The following is a 12,576-nucleotide window of genomic DNA, read 5'->3' as shown; positions in this document are numbered from 1 at the left end:
AGTTTGGGAACCTTGGAGGAGACATAAGAGATGCAGGGTAGAACATTGAAGAGAGAAAATATCAAATGGACAAATAGAGAGACATCTCAAATAAAGTAAATGAATAGTAGATATATTAGGAATAGAGCAAGACGTACAGAATATTGTTTTAAAAATACCAAGGTAATGGGGATATGATCAATAGTGTTGGACTTACTTGAAGTGTAAAATAATACAATAACTGATGATGTCCACTGATGTTACTAATGCATAGGTCATTTTCCTCTAGATAAGAACAACTTCAATGGAATACTTGTTAACAGAAGACAGATTTCAGTGATTTAAGAATTGAACAGCATGAAAGTATCAACAACTTGAACATATTCAACTGGAGGGAAGCTAGTGTTGAGGAAGTGGTCAGATCTACAGCTTAAGTAGAGTTACTAGCCTTAAACAGAATTAGGAATATATTCTCTGTAGGGATGAGAGAAAAAGATAAAACAACTGATTAGATGTATGCACATTTGTGTTTGTGACAGGAGGTTAATGGTGCTCTATTTTCTCTGAGGAGTGACAGGGAAAGTACATTTTTGAGACAGAGAAGGTAAGTGAAGAGAGAGAAACTTGCAGAATTTCTCTAGAGAATGGGAAGACTGAAGTATTTCCAGGAGCATCTGTCCTGGCAGATTCTTGCAGATATTAGCAAATTTAATTTACCAACATATATATTAAAAATACACTACTGCTAAATTTCTTATTTATTCCAGGAATGCAAGGTTGATTCAATATTAAAAATGAATCATCATAATTCACCATATTAGCAGTCTTAAGAATAAAAATCACATGATCATATTAACTCATGCAGAAAAAAACATTTGACAAAATTCAACTCCCATTCATGATAAAGATTATCAGCAAAGTATGCATAGAAATTAAATAATCAACTTGATAGACAGCATCTAAAAAAACACACCTGAAGTACAGTTAACATTACTTAATGTTCAATGACAAAAGACTGAATGCTTCTTTCAAAGTTTAGGTATAAGGGTAGGATGTCCACTCTTCCTACTCCTTTTCAACTTGCTAGTGATAGTCCTAGCCAGATGAATATAATGAGAAAGGAAAGCAAACAGTTACAAATTGGCAATGAAGATATAAAACTATTCCTATTTGCAGGGTGCATAACTGGCTACATAATCTATAAAATAACCTATGAAAACCAAAACCAAAACCAAAAAAAAATCCAAAATTAATAGGTGATTTTAGCAAGGTGACAAAACACAAGGTCAACACACAACTATATTTGTAAATACTAGCTATTAACAACTAGAAGCCAAACTTTAGAACTCAGTGTGTTTACAAGAGCTCAAAAATAAGTGTGAATCCAACACAACATGCATAGGGTCTGTATATTGAAATCATAACAGTATGGAGTTTACGCAAAAACTTAAAAATAGAATTACCCTATGATCTAGCAATTGCAGTACTAGGTATTTACCCAAAGAATACAAAAATACTAATTCAAATGGATATAGGCACCCTGATATTTATAGCAGAATCATCTGCCATAGCCAAACTATATATATATATATATATATATATATATATATATATATACTATAAATATAAATACTATATATACTATAACTATATACTATGTATATAGTTATATACTATAACTATATATACTATAAACTATACATATATATGTATTTCCATATATATAGTGGAATATTACTCAGCCAACAAAAAGAATGAAATCTTGCCATTTGCAATGACATGGATGAAGCTAGAGAGTATTATGCCATGCCAAGTAAGTCAGAGAAAGGCAAATACCATATGATTTCACTCATATGTGTGATTTAAGAAACAAAATGAATGAGCAAAAACCAAAGAGAGAAAGAGAGTGTGACAAACCAAGAAACAGACTCTTTATTAAATATTTTATTTATTCTTGAGAGAGAGACAGAGACAAGAGACAGAGACAGAGACAGAGAATGAGCAGGGGAGGGACAGAATGAGAGAGGAACATGGAATCTGAAGCAGGCTCCAGGCTCTGAGCTCTCAGCACAGAGCCTAATGTGGGGCTCAAACTCACAAGGTGTGAGATCATGACCTGAGCCAAAGTTGGACACTCAACTTATTGAGCCACCCAGGCACCCCAAGAAACAGACTCTTAATTATAGGAAAGAAACTGATGGTTACCAGAGGGGAGATGGGTGAAGGGATGGTTTAAATAGATGATTGGAATTAAGGAGTGTACTTGTGATGAGCACCAGGTGATGTATATAAGTGTTTAATCACTATATTGTACACCTGAAACCAATATTACATTGTACGTTAAACTGGAATTTGAATAAAACCTTTTAAAAAAGAAAATAAAGGTATTGATAAAAAAATCAAAGACCTAAGTAATTGTAGAGGAACATTATGTTCATAAGATCAGAAGACATCACATAGTAATTAGATAAAATTTTTCTATAGAGTAAATACAATTTCATTCAGAATCCCAGCAGTTTGCCTAGGATTTTCTTAGTTTTGGCACTAAAAATTTCACTTCCCAAGAAGCTCCTTCACAGGATGAGATAAATCCCAGCTATGGGCTATGAGTAAAAAAGATTGGAGGTGGGGGAATGGAAACCCTATAGAATCCATATGGCAGCCCCCAAATAGGAGCTGAATGCATTTTAAATGTATACAGCATGCATTATCTACTTTTCATGGTTTTTGTCACTGTTTATTTTCCCCTGACCACTGATGTCGGCAACCTTGATTTATAGCACACAGCAATGGATAATCTATTATTGCACCAATATTAAACTGATGTGATTTAAATATGCTACTTAAGCATTTTGTAATCATGAGCACTAGTCTGTATTTGACTTTACTTGCTAATTGAGGGCTCTACTTTGTATGTATTTTGTACTAGTTCAGTATTTAACTTTATGAACACTGTGGTCATATTTTCTAAGAGTTCAGATAGTGAAAATAAGAACAATTGTAATATCAAAGTCAGCATGCCCCAGATTTCACTGGAGAGAAGGATAAGTTATTGTGTTAATTTAATGACATATGAAGGACACATACAACTAGATTGAATGGTAAATTAAAAAATTAAAAAAAAAGAAAGCATAATGTGTGATATACAGAAAATAATTTGGGGCTGGATATGGTAGAGAAGATGATGTTATCTATATTAGTTTGCTGGGGCTTTTATAACAAAATATTATAGACTGGGTGGCTTAAACAACATTGCATTGTCTCACAGTAGTTCCAAAGGGTGAAAATCTGAAATCAAGCTGTCAGCAGGGTTTCTTCTTTCTGAGGTCCTTCAGGAAAAGGTGTTTCATGTCTCTTTCTTTGGCATGTAGATAGCAGTCTTCTCCCTGTATTTTCACATTGCCTTCCCTCTGTATTGAATCTTAAAAATTGGGGATGAGGCAAACCAGTACTTTCAAATGGATTAAAAACTTATATTTTTTTGTTCTAAAAATTCCTAGAAAGCCTTCAATTCTCAATTGAAAATAGCAGCCACCGTATAACTGTGGGTTTATCATACAAAAAACATGCATAATTGTGTCATTTTCTTGATTGCCTCCTGAAACTGAGTAAAATTACATTCCCTGATATGTAAGTTGCAACTAAAATGTCATATGGGCAAACAAAAGAGGAATTTCCAATAAGGAATGTATCAGCCTCTTACCTTGTAGGGCTGTTTCTACAAGGTCTTACCATCAATCATGCTTTATACAGTATAATGTGTAATGCATTGAATCAGGATAACAACACAAAGTTCACCCCATCTTTTAAGTATTTTTAATTGTAAATTAGACCTTCAAATTATTGTCTTTGTTTTTATGAAATATGTGATTAAATCATAGAGATTATTGATAATCTTGTTGAGATCCAAACTACATTTTGCTCATCTGTCTGCATATCTGGCAGACAGTGCAAATGTATAACTGACAAATTCCACTCAGTCTATGACCTTCTTGCCAAAAAAATGAAAAGATCTTACTTTCTTAATGTAAAACATACATTTTACACAGTGCAAAAATAGGGTATGATATGCGTACCTGTGATTTTGAGGCTTTCATAATGAAAGTTTTTGGACACTTTTCAGTTTTCTAAAAACATGCAGAAACACTAATGATTTTGTATGTTTTATAGAAATGGAAGGAAATAACCTTAAAAAATGCCTACAAGTTGGATATCACTGTTTCTGGCCATAGAAAATATATCAAAATGTTGGCCTGCCTTTTAAACCATATTTTCAAAGTATAGGAGAAGAATGTCTAGTTTGGGGATGTCTATATTGAGGATGAGAATGCAGAAAAGGATAATAAACTAGAAATGTAGAGACATTCCCCTCCCCAAAACTGTGGATCTTTAAAGAGGCCAGATGGAGCATAGAAAAAGATGAACTGACTGCACACGCGTTATCTGATGGTATGTTTTGGTTGAAACAAAAAATGTTACAGCACAAATATTTATATATTGGGGGAGAGTATAAGATTGTATTAGATCTTAAATTATTTATTTATTTATCTTTATTTTATTTTTTATTTTTTTAATGTTTATTCATTTACTTTGAGAGTCAGAGAGAGCACAAGTGGGGGAGGGGCAAAGAGAGAGGGAGAGAGAGAGAGAATCCCAAGCAGGCTCCACACTCAACATGGAGCCCAATGTGGGGCTTGAACTCGTAAACCATAAGATCATGGCCTGAGCCAAAATCAAGAATTGGACACCTATCTGACTGAGCACCCAGGCCCCCCTTAATTTTTTCTAAAATTCATCAAAAGAAGATAACCATAGAGGGGCACCTCTGTTGCTCAGTCTGTTGTGTCCGACTCTTGGTTTTGGCTCAGATCATGATCTCACAGTTGTGCCATTAAGCCCCATATCGGTCTCCATACTGACAGCATGGAGCCTGGTTGTAATTCCCTCTCTCCCTGCCCCTCCCCTGCTCATGCAAGCACTCGTGTTCTCTTCCTGTCTCTCTCTCAAAATAAATAAATAAAACTTAAAAAAAGAAGCTAGTCATAGAGTCAAGCTGCTATAAAACTGGGCATTCTTGAATGTTTGAATGTGGAATTTCATGAAGTGTTCCACACTTCAGTATGAAATATACGCACAAGAAAAGGAAATAACATTGCACTTCATAAACAATGGAAAATGAAATGTCTTAAATAAAACTGTATTTAAAATTGGCACCAAAAAAGAAAGGAAAACCAAGTTAAACAGGACTTTATAAATTTATTTTTAAACATTTTTAATGTTTATTATTTTTAAGACAGAGATAATGAGAGAGGGAGAGAGAGCATGAGTGGGGGAGGGGCAGAGGGAGACACAGAATCTGAAGCAGGCTCAAGGTACTGAGCTGTCAGCACAGAACCCAACATGGGGCTTGAATTCACAAACTGTGAGATCATGACCTGAGCTGTAGTTGGAGGCTCAACTGACTGAACCACCGAAGCACCCCTCAGTTTATTTTTTTATTGTAAATTATTTAGTATTAAAATTTGATTTCAAGGGAAACAAAAGCAAAAATGAACTATTGGGACTCCATCAAGTTAAAAAAAAAAAAAAAAACTTCTGCACAGTGAAGGAAACAATCAACAATATTAAAAGGCAACCCCTGGAATGGGAGACAATATTTGTAAATAACATATCTGATACAGTGTTAGTATCCAAAATATGTAAAGAACTTATCAAACTCAACACCAAAACAAAACAAAACAAAACAATAATTAACTTAAGAAATGGGCAGAAGACATGAGCAGACATTTTCCCAAGAAGACACACAGATGGCTAACAGACACATGAAAAGATGCTCAGCATCACTCGTTATCAGGGAAATACATATCAAACCACAATGAGATGCCACCTCACACCTGTCAGAATGGCTAAAATTAACAACACAGAAAATAACAGATGTTGATGAGGATGTGGAGAAAGGGGAACCTCTTACACTGTTGGTTGTAATGGAAACTTGTGCTGTCACTCTGGAGAACAGTACAGGGGTTCCACCAAGGTGAAAAATAGAACTACCTTATGACCCAGCAATTGCACTACTAAGTATTTACCCAAAGGATACAAAAATACCTATTTGAAGGGATACATGCATCCCAAATGTTTATAGCAGCATTATCAAAAATAGCTAAATGATGGAAAGAGCCCAAATGTCCATTGACTGATGAATGGATAAACATGTGATATATATAAAGATATGTACACAATGGAATATTACTGATATATATATATATATATATATATATATATATATATATTACTCAGCCATAGAGAAAAATGAAATCTTGTCATTTGCAATGATGTGGATGGGGCTAGAGAATATATTATGCTAAGTGAAATAACTCAGAGAAAGACAAATACCATATGATTTTACTCATGTGTGGATTGAGAAACAAAACAAATGAGCATAGGAGAAGGGAAACGAAAAAGAGAGGGAGAGAGAGAGATAAACCATAAAATAGACTCTTAACTGTAGAGAGCAAACAGGATTCTTGGAGGGAATTAGTTGGGGGGATGGATTAAATGGGTGATGGATATTAAGGCAGCACTTGTTGTGATGAGGACTGTGTGTTCTAAGTGATGAATTACTACATTCTACTCCTGAAACTCATATTACACTACATGTCAACTAACTGGAATAAATTAAAAAAACTTGTAACAAAAACATAATAAAATAAAACAAAATTTGATTTGACAAATTCAAATTATCTCTTATGTCTTGAAAAAAATTTCTCTGAGAAAGAGGGTTAACTTATGGTAATATCCAATGTACTTCAGAGTGTTTAAAAATCATGGACATTTTAGATGCTGATAGTCTGCATGAAGAATTTATAGACACAAAGGATCTGATTGACAAACAGTGAGCCTACGAAAGCAAAGCTATAGATTCAAAGTACATTATACTTTTTTGACATTTTTTGAGAGTGAATATTTTTTGAAAGCCAGAAGCTAATTCCTGCAAATCTAAAACTCTACTGTCGATGATAAGTAAAATTTTAAGTATTCTTTGCACAAAAGCTTTTGCTGAGGAAACATTTAACTTGATGTCATCACATTGGACTTACACAAGAAATTAGTGTGATGTGGAACTCAGTAGGAGCAGTGCTTCAAGTCAAAGTGACATATATGTTTGACTCTACTCATTTTTATCACTGCATAAAAGAAATAAAGTATATCATGAATGCTACAGTGTTGTAGGGAAATATTATTGTAAAAGGAAACAGAAATAGAAAATATTTATCCTATGTTTATGGAACAGAAATAATTACAGTATTGTTATTTTCAAATTAAATATTTTAATACCTAACATCATTTTGAATTTATGCTATCCTGAAATTCTTATACTTATAGATCTTAATAATAACTAAAATACAGCCTATAATACTTAAGTATACAATCAAGAGTTAAAATAAATTGATGTATCAGAGGACAGAATTCAAAATATTGTTATATTTCCTCACACGTATTACTTACTAATTCAACTATCAATTACTATTAATTGCCACGGTTAACTAGTCCTATTTTTTTAATATAATTTATGTAACATAAAACCAAAATTAAAAAATATGTATTTGATAAAACTCCTGTTCTTCATGTTATATTAAAATAATAACACGTGTACAATTATTTATTATATATTGTAATACTATGCTGTACGACTTATTTTGTCTGGTATGATTCTGTCCTAAACCCTAAAAGGGTTGACTTTATAAAAGTTTGGCCCTCTTAGGTATAGACAAGCTTGATCATAAAACTTATATTGAGAAACAATGGAACGAGAATAGCTAAAATGATTTTGTAAAAGATGAATACAGTTGAAGAAATTACTCAGTATTAAGACTTAGTATAGGGGCACCTGGGTGACTCAGTCGGTTAAGCATCTGACTTCAACTCAGGTTATGATCTCCAGTTTGTGGGTTTGAGCCCCAAGTCAGGCTCTGTGCTGACAGCTCAGAGCTCGGTGCCTGCTTTGGATTCTGTGTCTCCCTCTCTCTCTCTGCCCCTCCTCTGCTCATTTTCTCTCTCTCTCTCTCTCTCTCTCTCTCTCTCTCTCTCTTTCTCTCTCAAAAATACGTAAACATTAAAAAAAAAGACTTACTATACAAATCAGCAACCAGTGTAGTATTTGGCAAGGGGATAGACACAAGATCATTGGAGCATAATAAAGAACTCAAAAATAGGCTCACCACAAGTATATCCAACTGGTTTCTGACAAAGGTACAAGAGCAATTCAGTGGAAGGATATTCTTTTCAACAAATGATATTGGGGCATTTAGCCATTTATATGGAAAACAAACAAAACCCCAAGAGCCTCAACATAAATCTCACATTTCATACAAATTTAGCTCAAAATGAATTATAGAACTCTGTGTAATATGTAAATCTCTAAAACTTGAGAGGGGAGAAACATGGGAGGGGGGACTTCATGGTCTAGTGTTAAATGAAGACACCAAAGTCATAATCCACAAGAGAAAAATGGATAATCTGGACATCATCAAAATTAAAAAATATTGTTCTTCAAAAGTTACCATTAAGACAATGAAAACAAACAAACAAACAAACAAACAAGCAACAGACTGGAGTAAAGTCTTTGTGAACATATATCCAAAAATAGAATTTGTATTCAGAATATATAAAGAGCTTTCTATTTTTTTAAGTTTTTATTTAAATTCCAGTTAGTTAACATACAGCTTAATATTAGTTTCAGGTATACGAAAACAATTAAAGAACTTTCTAAATTCAACATTATGAAAACAAACCACCCAGTTAGATTGTAGTCAAAGCTCGGAACAGACACTTAACCAACCTGGATACATGGATGGCAAATTAGCACAGGGAAATATTGTCAATACCGTTAACCATTAGGAAAATGTGAATTATAGTTACAATGAGATACCACTACACACATATTAGAATGGCTGAAAGAAAACTGTACTGTCAATATCCAAAAGAGTGTGGTGAAGCAACTGGAACTTTCAAACATTTTGTAAGTTTGTATAACCACTCCACATGGTCTGGCAGTTTTGTATAAATTTAAACATAGAGGTAACATAAGACCTGATTTTTTCACTCCCGGGAGTTTATTCTATGTACGTATAGAGTAAAAAAAACGGGTACACTAGTGTTAATAGCAGCTTTATTTTGCAATAGCTGGAAACCACCCACATGTCCTTCAACCAGTAAATGGATAGATGGTAATATATTACTCAGAAATAAAAGATAACTATATATTGTTATAGATAGTAACTTGGATGAATCTTAAGGGCATTATACTAAGCGTTAAAAAAATGAAAGTTTACATATTATATTATTCCAGCCTTATAACATTCTAGAAGTGGCAAAATTACAGCAATGGAGAACAAATAAGTATTCACAAAGGTTAGTGGGAAAGTGTGAGTATGAAGGGGTAGTATGAGAAAATTTCCTGGTGGTGTTGGCCAGTTCTGTATCCTGACTATATTGATGATTACACAAATCTGTGCCTGTAATAAATTTCACAGATCTATACACACCCTAAAAAAATGCGTTTCAAAATCGGTGAAATCCAATAAGGTTTATAGTTTATTTAATAGTATTGTACAAATGTCAGTTTCCTAGTTTTGTTCATTGTACTTTGGTTATATAAATTGATATTACTGGGAGAAGATGGATAACAGATACATTGGAAATCTTTGTACTATATTTGCAACTTCTATGAGGGTATAAAATTATTTTGAAATAAAAAATAGAAAATAAATAAAAATAGCACTACTAGAAATAGGACTTCTAAAAATATTTTTAATTTTTTTCTTTTTTAAGTTTTTATTTAAATTTCAGTGAGTTAACATTTGGTGCAATATTAGCTTCATGTGTATAATTTAGTGTTCAATACTTTCAAACAACACCTGGTGCTCATAACAAGTGAGCTCCTGAATCCACATCACCTGTTTAAACTATCCCCCCTACCTACCTCCCCTCTGTAACCAACAGTTTGTTTTCTATAGTTAGGAGTCTGTTTCTTGGTTTGCCCCTCTCTCTTTTTTTCTCTGTGCTTCTTTGCTTTGTTTCTTAAATTCCACATATGAGTGAAATCATATGGTATTTGTCTTTTTTGACTTACTTATTTCACTTAGCATAATACTCTCTAGTTCCATTCATGTCATTGCAAATGGCAAGATTTCCCTCTTTTCTATGGCTGAGGAGTATATATACATACACACACGCATACTGACACATATGCATACTTTGGCTACTTTAGATAAAGCTACTATAAACATTAGAGTGCATACATCACTTTGAATTAGTATTTTTGTATTCTTTGGGTAAATACCTAGTAGTGCAATTGACGGATTATAAGATAGTTCTATTTTTAACTTTTTGCAGAATCTTCATACTGTTTTCCAGAGTTACTACACCAGTTTGCATTCTCACCAACACTGTAGGAGGGTTCCCCTTTCTCCACATCCTCAACAAATCTATTGTTTCTTGTGTTGTTGATTTTAGCCATTCTCACAAGTGTGAAGTGATATCTTATTGTGGTTTTAATTTGCATTCCTCTGATTATAAGTGATATTGAGCGTCTTTTAATGTGTCTGTTGGCCATCTGGATGTCTTTGTAAAAATAATGTCTATTCATGTCCTCTGATCTTTGTTTAATTGATTGTTACTTTTTAAACTGTTGAGTTTTAGGGGAGCTTCGGTGGTTCAGTCGGTTGAGCAACTGACTTCAGCTCAGGTCATGATCTAACCATTCTTGGTTCCTGAGTTTGAGCGCCATGTTGGGTTCTTCGATGACAGTGCAGAGACTGGAGCCTGTTTCACATTCTGTGTCTCTCTCTCCATCTTTCTCCCTCCCCTACTCATGCTCTGTCTTTTTCTCTCTCTCAAAAAATAAACATTAAAAAATAAAGAAATAAAATGTTGAGTTTTAGAAGTTCTTTATATACTTTGGGTACTAACCCTTGATCAGATATATCATTTGCAAACATCTTTTCCCATTCCATAAATTGCCTTTTAGTTTTTCAAAATGTTTCATTTGCTGTGCAGAAATTTTTACTTTGATTAAGCCCCAATTGTTTATTTTTGCTTTTGCTTTCCTTGCCTCAGGAGACATATCTAAAAAGAATTTGCTATGGTTGATGTCAAAGAGTTTACTGTCTTTGTTGTCCTCTAGGATTTTAATGGTTTCATGTGTCACATTTAGGCCTTTAATACATTTTGAAATTGAAGAGAACACAAAGAAATAGAAAGACATTCCATGCTCATGGATTGGAAAAAAATATTATTAAAATATCTATATTGCTCAAAACAATCTACAGATTTAATGCAATCCTTATCAATGTATCAACTGAATTTTTCAGAGAGATCAAACAATCCTAAAATTTGTATGGAACCACAAAAGAATGTCCATAGCAATCTTGAAGAGACCAGCAAAGCTGTAGGCATCACAATTCTGGACTTCAAGTTATATTACAAAGCTGTAGTGATTTAGAACTATTTTTTTTACAGATTTTTTTTAAACTTTACATCCAAATTAGTTAGCATATAGTACAACAACGATTTCAGGAGTAGATTCCTTAGTGCCCCTTACCCATTTAGTTCACTCCCCCTCCCACAACCCCTCCACCAACCCTCAGTTTGTTCTCCATATTTATGAGTCACTTCTGTTTTGTCCCCTTCCCTGTTTTTTATATTATTTTTCTTTCCCTTCCCTTATGTTCATCTGTTTTGTCTCTTAAAGTCCTCATATGAGTGAAGTCAAATGTCCATCAATGGATAAATGGATAAAGAAAATGTGCTATATGTATGTATATATACGCACACACACACACACACTCACACGCACACACACACACACACACACACGCACAATGGAGTATTACTCAGCAATCAAAAAGAATGAAACCTTGCCATTTGCAACTACGTGGATGGAACTGGAGGGTATTATGCTAAGTGAAATTAGTCAGTCAGAGAAAGACAAAAATCATATTATTTAGAACTACTTTTAAAGAAAAGTGTAGTATCTGTCTTTCTGACTACCCAGTGTGCCTGGTAATGTGAGAAAACTAAAACCAACATTTTACAAACAGCAGATCGGAAAGATAAAAGGATAAAGGATAACACTTTCAGAAGGCTGTAAAATTCGCGCACCTGGGTGGCTCATCCTACTCCTGATTTCATCTCAGGTCATGATCCCAGGGTCATGGGATCATGCCCCATGTTGTGGAGCCTGCTTAAGATTCTCTCTCTCTCTCTCTCTCTCTCTCTCTCTTTCCCCCTTTCTCCCCATCTCATGCTCTCTCTCTCTCTCAAATATGATGGTAAAATTATAGAATGTCGTATTATATATATATATATATATATAATATGTCATATTATATGTATATAATATGTCATATTATATATATATTAATATATATATTAATAATGCCATATATATGAATGCCATAAATATGCATTATGTGTACTATGTATATATATTAGAATTATATATATATACATATATGGCTGTAAAATTATAGAATTCCGCATGATCTAAAATGTTAATGATGATGTTAAGAACAATGGCTAATACTTATAATTCAC

Source organism: Panthera onca, chromosome B3 (genome assembly GCF_046562875.1).
Source record: "Panthera onca isolate mPanOnc1 chromosome B3, mPanOnc1 haplotype 2, whole genome shotgun sequence".
NCBI lineage: Eukaryota > Metazoa > Chordata > Mammalia > Carnivora > Felidae > Panthera > Panthera onca.
This window is presented reverse-complemented; position numbering follows the sequence as displayed.